This window comes from Heterocephalus glaber, unplaced genomic scaffold (assembly GCF_053883595.1).
Source record: "Heterocephalus glaber isolate CG9 unplaced genomic scaffold, H.glaber_assembly_v1.0 deba00000621, whole genome shotgun sequence".
Lineage (NCBI taxonomy): Eukaryota > Metazoa > Chordata > Mammalia > Rodentia > Bathyergidae > Heterocephalus > Heterocephalus glaber.
In genome coordinates this window covers 7,467,143-7,482,057 of record NW_028258153.1, presented here as the reverse complement: position 1 = coordinate 7,482,057, position 14,915 = coordinate 7,467,143, and the positions used below count along the sequence as shown (strand labels likewise).

General features: G+C 37.8%; 1 long non-coding RNA gene across 2 annotated transcripts in view; it reads right to left on the bottom strand.

The window, feature by feature from the left end:
• The window catches only part of LOC110345740 (uncharacterized), a 266,701-nt gene that overhangs the window by 93,444 nt on the left and 158,342 nt on the right, over nt 1-14,915 (bottom strand). For both annotated transcript variants that reach the window (XR_015449153.1, XR_015449152.1), the window contains exon 3: nt 386-540. This is a non-coding gene — a long non-coding RNA (uncharacterized LOC110345740). The remainder of the gene's footprint in view (nt 1-385; nt 541-14,915) is intronic.

Sequence of the window (14,915 nt, the reverse complement as noted above, 5' to 3'; positions counted from 1 at the left end):
TTCTTAGGCATGAATTTCCAGTCAGAGCTGGAGGGAGAGCTTTGCTCATGGAGGGTTCTTTTTTGGCCCTCTCACTTCCTGGCAAGGCCTTAGTTGGCACTGTAAACCGATTCCTGGCTGCTCACCTTCTCCCTGCATTTGCAACCGTGAATCTCATACCTGGCTGCAGCCAAGAGATTTCAGGAAATGGTGCTTTCGAAACACGTCTTCAAAATGAAAACAGATAAAGTGGCTGGCAACAGAGCCAACGAAAACTCCATTCTTTGTAAAAAGCAAGCAGTTTGTTGGCCCTGGAAACATACCTGCTTTCAACCAGCACCACATCCTCTAAAAAACGCACACCAGCACACACATAGACACACCTACACATGCACATTCAGCTCACCTGCATACCCGTTAATCCCTGAAGAGCCCTTTCCTTGCTGCTCTTTGGAGAGTCCTGTGGCCTGGGCAGCCTGCACTTCTCAAGACCTGAGTTGCACATTTCCTTCTGGAGATGTCCTTACAGCTTCCTCCTCCACAAAATGGACAATTTTTAACCTAGTGGAATGAAATTTTCATAAGCATTACTAAGGTAGATATACCTTTTAGCAATTTCCACTTATAAGCAATGAGGGTTTTATTTCCAATTTAGTTAAAGGAAAAATAAAAGGCATGCTGGGACCATTGCATCGATGAGGGTGGCATTGGTAAGCTGACCTTATCTTTGTGGGAAGCAATCAACCCTACCAAGAAATGTCATTTAAGTAACATTTCCCAAAGTAGCTGTAACACATTCCAATTTGTAAGATGCTTTCACCAGACTGTGCTCCTATGAGCCTCATAATAAACTGGGTAGTTGGCCAGTATTATCCTCCCTGCTGCCTGCAGATGAGGAAACCACAGCTAGCAGGCAATGAGTAACTTCCTCAAATGCAGGTGGAGAGGAGGCTGCCATGCCATGCCAGTCCCCAAACCTTCCTGGGTCACCACCAGGGTTCTGTCCATCACTGCATGCATTTTACTTCTGTAGGGACCCATGACTGCTCATAATATAGCCTCTTTGTCACTTGAACAGATGGGCCTCTTAGAACCCCACCTTCACAAATCAAAGCATTCCCAAATCACAAACTGAATTGTATTGCTCATTCTACAAGTGTCATTAAAGAGCTATACAAAGAGGTTTCCTCAGAACAGCACACAGGGCCTTGAAATCCACTCTAAATATCTCCCCACTCACTACTATTTGTCCCTGCTGCTCATGACAGCTAAGAGCTGCTTCCTCCCTTTCTCCCTCTCTCTTCTCTTCTCTCTCCCATACCCCTGTTTTCCCCCTCTATACTTCATTTTCCCCTCTCTCCCAGGCTCTCCTCATTGTGGTCCTTGTAGACCCTCATCACACATGCCATTCACATTCTCATTCACTCTCACATTCTCACCTTTACCACCTTCAAGCCTGTGTGGATCTCTAGAAATGCATACAGCAAAGGGTTGAGCTCTGCGGGAAGTGCTGAGTAACTCTGGCACCCCTTGGTAATACGGAATAACACACAGAAGGCCATACTTCCAGGAAGGTGCTGGTGTAAACACAGCACACACAGCACAGAAAGGTCTCAACATCAGCAGAGTCATCTTGGTCGAAAGGGAGACTCACATTCCAGCCAGGAAGAACTCTTCTGTCCTTCAATGAGTTTATAAGACACTGGAGTTACTTAAAAAATCCCTGAATCAGACCATTATGGGCAGATGAGCAGAGAGCCAAGTAGGGAAATGCAGTCAGTCTTTTGTATCCATGAGATCTATATCCATGAATTTAACCAACTATGGACTGAAAATATTCAAAAACCTTTGCATCTACACCAAACATATACAGATTTTTATTCTCAATGTAATTCCTTTAATACTATAGTATAACTACTATTTACAAGGCATTTATATTGTATTAGATATTATAAATAACCTAGAAATAATTTAAAGTATATGGAAGATATACTGGTGTGGTAGTGCACACCTGTAATCCTAACTCTCCGAAAGGCTCAGGCAAGAGGATCACAAGTTTGAAAGTTCAAGCCTAGTCTGGGTAACCTAACAAATTAGTAAGATCCTACCTAAAAGTAACAAATTTTGAAAAGGACTACAGATGTAGCTAAGTGCAAAAGCCTTGGGTTCAATCTCTAGTACTGCAAAAAATATATATACGAGGATATTCATAAATGATATGAAAATATTGTGCAATAGGAAGGTTCTTGAGCATCTTTGAAGTTTGGTATTCATGGCTATAATGGATTTAACCTCCAGCAGGTACTAAAGGATAATTGTATATACTGAAAAGCACATGTAGAGATATACCCAGGGGAAGATAACTTCTTCATGAGTAAGAAAAAATTAATCCCCAAAGTGTCCAAGAGCCAGAGGGCCACTGAAACTTTTAGGCAGAGCCCCCCACTATCCTGTTCTGTCTCTGGAAGCAGCTCAAGTGGAACAGGTCAAGAAACAGGATTTTTATTCCTTCAGTCTGTGATTCCTACCTTGTCTATCCATGCATGCTACCACTGCATTGTGATCATCTGCTTCTCTTGAGTTCTTTGTGGGAAAATTCTAAAACATCTTTGTAACTTTGGCATCTAGGATGTAGCCAGATACTAGGAAAATAATAAACAATTGTATAAAAGGAAGACAGGAAAAATTGTATAAAAGGAAGACAGGAAAAAGAAAGAATATTTCAGATCATTGACATCTGGGACCCATGAGTAAAAGATGGAAAAGCTTCTGTATTTCTACAAAACATCATAGTTCCTTACTCTTGAGATCAACTTTATAAAGTGATAGCAAAATTGTCATTGAGTTTTGGGATCCTAATTACTGTTCACTGCCAAATGAATTTGGGAACAGGCTCAGGAATTATTTGATTTAGTAGAATAAAATGACACTGGGACTCTAGGACTGGTGGGAGCTTTCAAGGCACTGATTGTCTGGTCAGTGATACTCTTTGTTAGTAGGATGATAACTATCTGTTGTCAGACTCATTGCTGGCTCTTTTTCTGTCCTGTTTTGCACTAGAGAGGCTGATCCCTGTCAGTTGTATTTCTCACCTATTTTATCTGGCTTCTGATTAAGCTTCACCAACAAGAGACCTCAGCAGAACATAGGAGAAAGGAAAAACCTAGGTTGGTTCCATCTGATTTTGGAAACATGTCAGCTGCAGCTTAGTCTCTCGGGGTTTCACATCCACCAGGAAGCCTCTCCTTCTACAGTCTCAGTTCCTAAACCCTGGTTACACCACTTCTTCTGTTGGCTATTCTAGTCCTTGAGGTAGTAGTGGCTTTCTGGTGATTTATAGCTCACCTAACTCATTGGCCCCTTTAGGTCTATCAACGTCTTTATAACCAGTTTTTTATACTAAGGTTCCCCTCTTGGCTTAGTTGGCATAGATTTGCTGGTTGAAACCCAACCTATACAGCTGCCATTTTATATGATGCTTGCTTAGCTCTTCCCACTATCCCTAATGATGTTAAAGGAGGGTCTTTTGGTTCAATCAATTTCCTAAACTAAGTCATAACCAGGCTGGAGGAGGAGCTTAGGCCTCTGCATGTTGGTAAATGTTCAACAATTGGTTCACCAAGAGAAAAATATTCTGATCTGTAGCACGTACAAATTTCCACAGTGTAAATACTCACAGTCTGGCTGGGAATATTGTGGACATAATGTCAGTGAATGTGGATTCTGAAAGACACTCAATGAATTTGATCTCACTAGATAACTGAACAGCAGCAACTGTATGTGCTGATACAGCTGAATGGAGAAGGTTCTTTGGGAAAGAGCTACATTGCTCTAACAAAGTGAAGAACATTTGGAGACTGTAGAAAGTAGAAACAGGCCCAGGGGCAAGAGGAAGCAAGAGATGCCCAAAAAGGAACCAAGGAAAGAAATGTCAGATGGGATCTTGAGAATGATGTTTTAAGAGTTGGAAGCTATTGTTTCCTCCAAGGGAAATGTGGAATCAGTAAAAGATCTTATCATGAACATGCTGGAAAGCTGGAATTATTTGAGAGGTGAAATAAAGAACTTGGAGAGCTGGCAAAAACAGACCTACTCACGAGCAGATTCCAATGGACCACAGAGTGGTGTTGTCAAAAGGAGCCTTAGAGAAGATCCATTCCCCCGGTTAAATGTTATTTAACAGAGAAGACAAATGAGCCTCAGAGATGCTAGAGCCACCACAGGCATATCATAGTAGAGCCCAATCTAAAACTGGGTTTCCCAACAAGGCCATTCATTCAATTAATATTGCTTAGTGCTGGAAACTAGTTGTGAGCCCAACAGACATGGTCCCTATCTTCAAAGACCACCCTATCTAGTGGAAGTTAGAAAGATTAAATAGATCACCACATTTGTAACTGTGTTTTAATGTAATAAGTACTATAAAGGAAAAATATAGGATGCTTTTCTAGACCTTTCATAAAGGCCTAATTTTGACTGAAGAGTACAGAAAGGTATCTCTGAGGAATTCTCACACTGAGCTCTGATAGGAAAGAAGAATACAAGTCTATGAAGTGAAAATAAGGGTAAAGAGTATCCCAGAGAAAGGGACTCAGTTGCTCTGCTCCAGGGTCTCCCCATAGTGCCTCTGAAATAGGAATACCTTTTCTTTCCTACCAGACAACCCTGAAATCTGTTGAAACCAATAAGCCCTGAGTTAAAAGTATAATCCTAAAACTTTGTCATTATCTAGTATCTTGAGTTTAGGTGTAAATCTAATCAGCTAACTAGCTGTTGTTCATAACTGTCAAGTGCCCGCGCCTTCTCTGACTGGTTGGGGTAGATAGCACAGCCTCAGGGGGCCCACATATTCCCACTTTCCTCTCTACCTGCTGAAGGAGGAACTGTGATCTATCTCTTCCTCCTGGGCTTTGAACTCTTCCTCCCCAAAACCACTTCCCTCCCAGACTGATCTACTGAGGCTGAGAGGACACCAGAAAGCTTAGCATTGTTTTCATTTCAAGAGAATCTATCACATTATGCTTCCTAATCTATAATTTCATTATTCTATTGTCAAATAATTGGAGCCATGTTAATTTTCAGAGTTTTCCTGATGTTCAGTCCTTAACTTTGGACAGAGGAAATCCCACTAAACATCCTAGATAGACTTGCTACAAAAATCACAGTAAATTTCATTTTCCTCATCTCTAGATCAGATGCAGAGGTCATCTTTGAAGGGAAGTACCTATAAAGAAGAACAAAAAACCCACTTACAAATGCTCTGGATCTCTCCTCCATAGCACCATCTGGAGAGCATAGTATTTATAAGCCTGTGAATAAGGTTGAGAGGCCTTTGCTGACAAATTTCTTTTTCCAGGAAGCTAAAACTCCAGCCCACCAATGTCTTATGATTTTGCATGTGTGGTATGAGTTATTTTCAGACTCAGTTTCTTTCCTTTGTGACTTAGGATAAAAAATAATGGTACCATGGAATAATTCCTAAAGAATTTTGTTCAGTTTAGAAAGAGAGGTATCATTGATATCCAATGTTTTTGTATTTTTCTTTTCTTAGATTATTCCAAGTCAAGGTGATTTTTTTTAATCAAAGTGAAGAAATAAATAAAAATGTGCACACAAATCATTGTGTTTCTTTTTTGCATGTGGCATGACTGTGCATCCTTACATCAAAGATAAGTGCTTTTCATGGGAATCTTTTAAAAGTGCTGAATCTTTTTCTTGAGTCTCCTGGGTTCAAGAGGCTGAATAGATGGGAATTCCCAGCATCTCTAGAGAAGAGATGACTTTCTTTCCCAGGCTTCCCCTTTCCCAAAATCACTTGTCCTTGAGATTAACCTTTGCAGAAAGGCACCCAAAAGCAGAATACTCTTCAACTATGAGAACTTGTTTAGGATGTCAGAATGTGGACCATACGTGTGACTCAGAACTAACATGCATCCAAGTTACAGGAAGGCCAAGGCTGCAAAATTCCCCAGAAAGGAAGAGAGCAGTTATTACACCCTTACTACCTCACTGTTCTGAAATTAGAAGACATTGATCACCCAGACGTCACTGAACTCACAAACTCCTCTCCATGGGTATTCAACACTGAACTCACAAACTCCTCTCCAGGAAGAAAGACCCTTTCTGGTTTCCACTAATCAAATATTCCAGAAACCAGCCCTTCCCCAATACCAACCCAGAGGACTTCCTGATTGGATGTGAAAGGTATTGATTCAGATCTGGAGCTCCTTATAGGTCCCTGCTAGATTATTGATTTTTATTCAATGTCCCACTCCTTAGTGCATTTGGCAGGTCCCAGAATTCTGTTCTCTTGTGTTCTTTTCTATTTTCTTCATTGTAAGCCCCTCCTCCAGCATATAAACCCTAACTTGGGTTTAAGACCTTCTTGGAAGATGATTCTATAGCCTCCCTTTCTAGACCTTCACAACCCTCACTCTCATTCAAATGAGAGGATCACTAAAGGGCTCCTTGTCCTTGCCCCCCAGCAGACCCTCATAAATCCACAGTGAGTTTTTTTTTAATTAAAGCGTCCAAATAATTAATGATCAACTCCATTTGTGCCATTGAAAACCCAAATGTCACACGGTTGAAAAGACCCAACCAAATAATTCAGTGTACCCTATAAAGCTTTAAAAAAGCAGAGCCTAAGAGGCCTGCATGACTGGTTTCTGTGCTGTCTGAAAAGCTTGGTTGGGTTTTGGGGCACTTGATTAGATTCCAGGAATAATGTGCCCTGAGCACAAAGGACTCTTTTGATTTGTCTGTGTCATAGCTCCTCCCCCTTCCCTCCTCACTTTACCTGGGATACACATTCTCCTTGTCTCCCAAGTTGGAAAAAATAACCCATGGAAGAGAGGAAAAAACAGCAGAGGGAAAATCAAAGGTGGGGGTGGGGTGGAATTCTGCAATTCTCAGTCTGAGTTTGGTTACTAAAGTCTGGTTATTCCAGAAGGAAGAGAAGTAGAGTTTACACAATGTCTCTGACCAGACACTGTAAAAATATAACAGAAAGGTGCTTCTTGTTTGAAATGTGTCACCTGAGTTAGGGGTAGGAAGTCAGTCTCCCAGCAAGAACCTGCTACTTTCAGAGTCAGAGAACAACAGATTACCAATCCTGGATTTGTATGTTTAATTCAGGATTCATGAGAATCTCATCGATAGTGAGACCAGCCTATTAATTTTCCATAGGCACCAGAATGCTCTGAGAAAATGGTAGCCAGCTAAGGGCCAGAATTATATAAGCCTAGGCCCTAGGAGACCAGAACAATGGGTCCAGTCCCAGGAATAGTGATCCTTAGATTGGCAGCAGAGGGCAGCAAGCTGGTGGCAAGAAAGGGCTGCTTGGGGTCTTTTCAATTAATTTGAATAGACTGTTTTATGCTTCTAGCCTCATTTTCCTATTTTCACATTTAAAAAGGTGAACTTGTACAATACCATCATCAGCATGAGATTCTATTTCAGAAATCTATTGCTGACCCCAAATTTTTTTTCCCCATTAACTTTATTGGTGCATTTTAGGTATAAAATACAATTACATTCATCACTGGGATCTTGTACCATTACATGAGTCTCTTGGTTCTTATTTTTTTCCCCTTCCCTTGCCCTCCCTTCACCCCCTCCAACCTTCCCTATTTGCAAAGACCTTTTTTTCCATTTTTTTCCTCTTCTCATATTTTTTCCTTTCCCTTTTTTCCCTTCCCCTACCCCTCCCAATTCCCTTGCTCTTTTAGACCTTTTCTTCCTGTTACACGATATCAGTTATACATTTTTTAAATTACAATATTAAGATCTAGGAGGTATTACCACAGATTTTACAGAATTTAAAAGGATATAGAAAGCATATTACAAAAATCTTTTTTGAAAAAATGTTGACAACTTCTAAGAAGTAACTTGGAAGACAAATTAATGAAACTAACTCTGGAGGAAATATAAAATTTGAATAGCACCTATTAAAGAAAGTATATTCCTAGCTTGAAAACCTACCTATATGACAACAACAGGCTCATAAACATTTTAATTGATAAATTATATCAAACAATTAAAGCAGAAAAAAGAAGGAACACTTCTCCCCTCATTTTAGGAACTCATCATTGTGCTAATCCTAAAACTGGATAAAGATAATAGAAGAAAAAAGTATGAAGATAGAAATTTGTTTAACAAAACAAACTATAAGAAATCAGATCTGGCAGGATGTAGAAAGTGGTTTTGTTATAGGGATGGCAGTGTTGGTTGCTGACCCCAAATTTAATGGCTTACCATAACAATCTACTTACTTGAGCTCCCTTCAATTCATGTCAATAATATTGATAATATTTACAGATATCTTTGTAGAGATTGTTTACATACATGAGTACATGTATCACAATATTTGTCATCTTTGATGCTGTTATAAATTATATATGCTATTTTAAATTATTTGTTGCTGGTATGTGGAACTACAATTGATTTTGGTGTAGCGAATTTATACACAGTAACCTCACCAAACTCACTTATTAATTCTAATAATTTTTCTCTAGACTCTCAGTCTGTCTCCTCACCACCAGATTTTAACTTGTGGGAAAATAATGTATGTTTTTTAAGTTTCTTGGGTTGGTTGCAAGCAATAGAAGTGACTGTGGCTAATTTTGATGTAAAGGAGGATCTATATGAAGGCTTTAAAATAGTTCTGCAAGGCACAGAAAAAGGCAATCAAACTTTTGGACCTCAGATAAAACAGGGCCCCAAATAGCATTAGCGGGTGTATCCACTCTCTGTCCCAAGACGATCTGTGGATTTCACCCTTGTGTCACTTCTCTCAAAGTTAAATTTCTCAAAGAGCCAGTCTTGTCCCTGTTTAGGTCCAACCTTTGGCCATGTTCTCAGTAGATTGAGAGCCCCACGAATCTGCACACAATGTTGGAAGAGTGGTCACCCCTAGGAAATATAAGACATTGTTATAAGAAGAAAGAATGAAACTAGAGTGGAAATGCAACACATGACCACCATGTAGGATATATAAGTGGACCTTTCTGTCCCATACTCATCAGGTATACAGATTAGCCCTTAAAGTCTTGGTGATAATAATGGTGATGAAGAAGAATATAATCTCAGACAACCTTACATTCCTATCTAGCCATCAAAAGCACCTGGGTTCACTATCAGTCACCCATGCTATTCACTGCTACAGGAGAAAGGATATATGAAAGCTTGGCTTCCTTGGGCTTCAATATAACTCCTCTCTCATTATCATGCATAGTGCTATTGAAATAGATTTGACTGGTGACCAAATACATCATTTTCTATACTGTTTTCTTGCCTCTATCTTTTGTCTGTTTCTAAGGGTAGTGACGATATGTTTACTTTGCTGTGGTTAATTTGGAATAAAAGACCTAATATTTATCCTGATGCAATGAGTAAGTCCATTGAATTCTCTCTCCTTGTGAACTGCTAACTCTTGGCTTGAGCACACATCATATATAAAATATGTTTGTGGGTTTCCTAGGTGTTTTTAACCCATAAGATAATGGATCTGGGGTCATCATGATCAATTTTCTTAAGGAGAGAATTATGATGAAAATAAAGTGAGGTCAAAAGACTCCTGTCTTTGCCATCACTCATCTCCTGCTTTATTTATTGCTCTCTCTGGTTTTGATTAGCATGTTGAAAACCAGAGCTACAGACATTTTTATCCACACTCCAACTGTTGCCCTGATTTCATTTCCAAGTTATGAAATTTAATCTAAACCTTAGAGGGGAAGCTGCAAACTGTAACTTTAAATTTTAGTTTACAGAGTCTCCCTGGTTGATTCCAGGAATTATGTTGGGAGGGGTCCTGGGAATTAAACAAACTACCACCTCCTTCCCTTAAAAGGATCTGAAAACATCTGAAACAAAACTCATAAAATGCCATTTTCACATGATCCCAATTGAGAAGAATTGCAAGGGAACATCTCCTCTATCTCCCTGGCAACTGCTTATAACTAATGGCAAACAGGAGAAGGTGTCTCTTATTCTTCAAGATCTCTTTAAAGACATTTCACAATTGCTGCTGGTCACCTATTTCAAAATATAAGAACTGGATGCCAGGAAAATCTTTCTCACATTCAAATACCAGTTCTTTTTTCAATTCAGAACATTCAGATAATTAAAGTATAACATTTCAGTACTGGAAGAGATTTTAAATACCATTTAGTCTAGAGGTTACAACTGGTGACCCAGGGATTGAGACATATTTTACTAGGGCCACAGAAAGTTTAATTTTTGAATTTTTGTATTAGTTGCCAATACCTAAACACTGAAATACTTCCCTTTTTTTCAAAGTACAATAGCTGGTGTATCTGTAAAACTCAGAAGACATGGAAACTCTAAGTCCTTATTCCTGTAACATTAAGAATTGAGAGTGATCCTCTTTACACAGGAGTTGTAGAGGATTCCAATTTATCATAGAACCTATCAGGCACACTTACTTCATTTAACCTAAATAACTAGCTCTGCTGACATCTAAGTTTGTGATCCCTTATTTTTAGTGACGTAAAAATTTATTTGACTAAGATGACCATCAGCTTATACCTGGTGCAGCGGGCTTCTTCTGTAGAGCATTGTTTTCAGACCTGGCTATGCTGATCTGGAGCAGCCAAGGAAGAAAACTATACAAAGTGGAGAGATGACATCATAAAAATCAAAGCCTGTAATTTTCATCACTCCTATCAGTTTTTATAGTCTTGGGCCAGCAGAGTAATATGCTAGTAGAGCTGTCCCCTATGAAACATGAAGGAATACTGCTGGCTGACACCTAGTAAATAGCAAAGGAAAGTTCAATGGAAAGATGGAAAGGCTTACAAAAGACCAAAACTGAATGGTTTACTGCACGCATATATGACACACATCTAATCCAAAAAGAAATTCACAAACTAAAAGTTAAAGGATGGAAAACAATATTCCATGCATCTGGACCTCCAAAGCAAGCAGCCATAGCAAACTTACTCTCAGATTTCAAGCTAAAACTGATCAGAACAGACAAAGAAAGTCACCACATATTAGTTAAGGGACCAAATCACTAGGAAGAGATAACAATGTTAAATAAATTTTCACTGAATACTGGTGTACCCAGCTCCATAAATCAAACACTACTGGACATAAAATATCAAATAAACATCAACACAATCATAATGGGAGACCTTAATACTCTACTCTCATAAGGAGATAGATTAACTAAACAATCTACAAAGAAATATCAGAGTTGAATCATACCTTCAAACAAATGGACTTAATAGATATCTACAGAGTGTTCTACCCTACTGCAACAAAATATACATTGTTCTCAGCAGCAAATGGAACATTCTTCAAAATAGACTACACACCACTCCATAAAGCTTCCTTAAATAAATAAAAAAATTGAAATTATTCTATGTATACTATCATATCATAGCAAACTGAAATTAGATATCAATGGCTAAAACCATGGAAATTTTACAAACAACTGGATATTAAATAATACACTCCTCAATATTCAATGGATTACAAAAGAAATTTAAAAGTTCCTAGAATCAAATGACAAAAGTAGTACAACATGCCAGAACCTATGTGACAAAAATGATAGCAGTCCTAAGAGGGAAGTTTATTGTTGCAAATGCGCACATTAGAGAAACAGAGTGAGCTCAAATTAATAAAGAGTAATGCATTTCTAGATTCTAGAAAAACAACAACAGTCCAAACCCAAACCTAGTATAAAGAAGGAAATCATAAAGATTAGAGTGGAAATTAATAAAATTGTGACAAAAAATACAAAGAATCAATGAATTGAAGAGCTGGTTCTTCAAAATAATAAACAAAATGGACAAATCCTTAGCCAAAATTATGAAAAAAAGGAAAGAAAAGACCTATAGCAATGAAAAAGTCAAAATTACAACAGACACTGCTGGAATTCAGAAGATTGTTAGTAACTACTTCAAAAAGCTGTACTTCAACAAATTGGAATATATGTGAGAAGTAGTCAGATTCCTAGACACATATGAAATATCAAAGCTGAAGCAAGAAGATATAAAAATTCTGAAAAATCCAGCAATGAAATTGAAGCAATCATAAAAAACCTATCAATTAAGAAAAGCCCAGGACTGGATAGATTGACTGCTGAACTCTTCAAGAACTTTGGGGAATATACAATGTCATTACTCTCCAACTCATTAGTGAAAATGAAAGGGAAGGAGTCCATCCAAACTCATTCATGTAAGCTAGCATTACCTTGATTCCAAAATCAGGCAAGGGCCCAACTACAAAAGAAAGCTAGAGACCAACATTTTCAATAAACATAGACCCAAAAATCTCCAATAAGATACTGCCAAACATAATGCAATAAAACATCAGAAAGATCATACTTTATGATCAAGTATTCTTCATCCCAGGGGTATAAAGATAGTTCAACATATGCAAATCAATAAATGTAATACATCACATAAACAGAAAAAAGAATGAAAAATTAAATAGTCATCTCAATAGATGCAGAAAAAGCCTTTGACAAAATACAACACCCAGGGCCAGGGATTTAGCTCAGTGGCACCATGCCTACCTCATAAGCACAAGGTCCTAAGTTTGATCCCCAGTACCAAAAGAAAAAAAGAAAATTCAGCATCCATACTTTCATAATAAAAAAAAATCCCTGAAGTAACTAGATGTAGAAGGACCTCATCTTAATCTGATAAAAACCATTCATGACAACCTACTGCCAACACCATATTAAATGAGGAAAAGCTGAAAGCATTCAGTGTAAAATCAGGAACAAACAAGGACGTCCACTATAACCAGTCTTGTTAAATATAGTAATTGAGCTGCTTTCAAGTTTTAGCTATTACAAATTGTGCTGTTATGAACATGGGTGCACATATATCACTGTGGTATGATTCTTTTAATTCTTTGGGGAAGATACCCAGTAGGGGAATAGCCAGGTCAAATGGGACTTCCAGTCCTAGTTCTTTGAGGTATCTCCATACTGATTTCCACAGTGGTTGCACCAGTCTACACTCCCACCAGCAGTGTAGCAGGGTTTCTCTTTCCCCACAGCCCCACCAGCATTTGTTATTGGTTGATTTCATGATAGCAGCCATTCTTTCTGGTCTTTGGCCATATTTTCCCAACTGATATACAGATTTAATATAATCCCAAACAAAATAAGAAGAACAGTCCTCACAAAACTAGCAAAAACGATTCTAAAATTTATATGGAATTAGAGGAGTCCCAGAAGAGTAAAAGTAATCCTGGGAAATAAAAACAAAGCAGGAGGCATCACAAACCTAGATTTCAAGTCATAATACAAAGCTACAGTAAAACAGCAGGGCACTGGCACAGAAACAGGCATGTGGAGCAACAGAGCAGAATAGAAGATGAAGAAACAACCCTAGGCACATTAAGTTATCTGATCTTTGACAAAGGATCCAAAACGCATATGCTGGAGGAAAGATGGTCTCTTTAATAATGGTTGGAAAGCTGGTGATACACATGCAGAAGATTAGACCTGGACCAACACCTGTCACCATGTACCAATATGAAATCAAAATGGACCAAAGACATTAATATTAAAATAGAAACACTTAATCTACTGGAAGATAGAATAGGTACAATTCTTGAAAACATAGACATAGGCAAGAACTTTCTAAACAGAACCATCGTTGCATAAGAAATAACATCAAGAATCACCAAATGGGATTATATCAAATTAAAAAGCTTCTGTGCAGCAAAGTAATCAATAAAATGAAGAGACAACCTACAGAATGGGGGAAAAAATTGCTCTCTACTCCTCTAACAGAGGACTGTTTTCTAGAATATACAAAGAACTAAAAAAAAAAAAAATCAGACTCCTCCAAGTAAAAGACCCAATGAATAAATGGGGCACTAAAATGAACAGACACATCTCAGAAAAAGTACAAATGGCCAACAAATACTTTTCTGGCAAATTAAAGAATATTGAGATTCCATCTTACTCTACAGAGAATGGCTATCAAGAAAAAATTAAACAATAACAAATACTGTTGAGGTTGCAAGGGAAAAGTCACTCTTACATTGTTGGTGGAAATGTAAACTGGTACAACCACTATGGAAATCAGTATAGAGATTCCTCAAAAAACAAAAAACTAACAGATGGAGGATTTATCTCAGTGGTGCTGCACCTGCCTTGCAAGCACAAGGTCCTGAGTTCGATCCCCAGTATCAAAAAAAAACCCCAAAAATCTAAAAAACTAAAACTAGAAATTCCATTTAACCCAGCTATCCCCTTTCTATATATCTTCCCAAAAGATAATGGAGTACTACTCTGTAATAAAGAAGGATAAATTTGAGTCATTTGTAGGAAAATGGATGCACCTTGAAATCTTAATCGTAAGTGAAATAAATCAGATACATAAGCTTAAATATCACATGCTTTCTTTTATAGGAGAAACCCAATGTATAAATAATTTAAAATAAATGATAGAGAATAAGAAAAAGGGAGGGAATCTTTCACAAATGGGAAGGGGTTCTAGAAATGACAAAGGTGGAGAGGGAGAGGAGGGAAAGAGGAATAAAAAGAATCAAGAAGTGTAAAGTACATGTAATCTTCCCCTAAGATGAATAGAAATACTTTAAACATGTAGTAATTTATAAGTATATAAATACTACTTCTTTCTTTCCTCTTAAGCACTTTAAAATATAGTAATTGTTTTCACTAAAAATTTTAATATCAATGAGGTTTTATGAGTATGTAATATTATATCTAAAATAATATAAAAGAAGATATAGAATAGAGAAACCTACAGTTGTGGGGTTTACATGAGTGGCACTATTCTTAGCAGATTGTGAAGGTAAGATAGATAGATAGATGAATAGATAGATAGATAGATAGATGAATAGATGATGATAGATAAATGATAGATAGATAGATGATAGATCAACCACTAAGATAGAGAAAATGATCTGTAGCATTAAGTCAA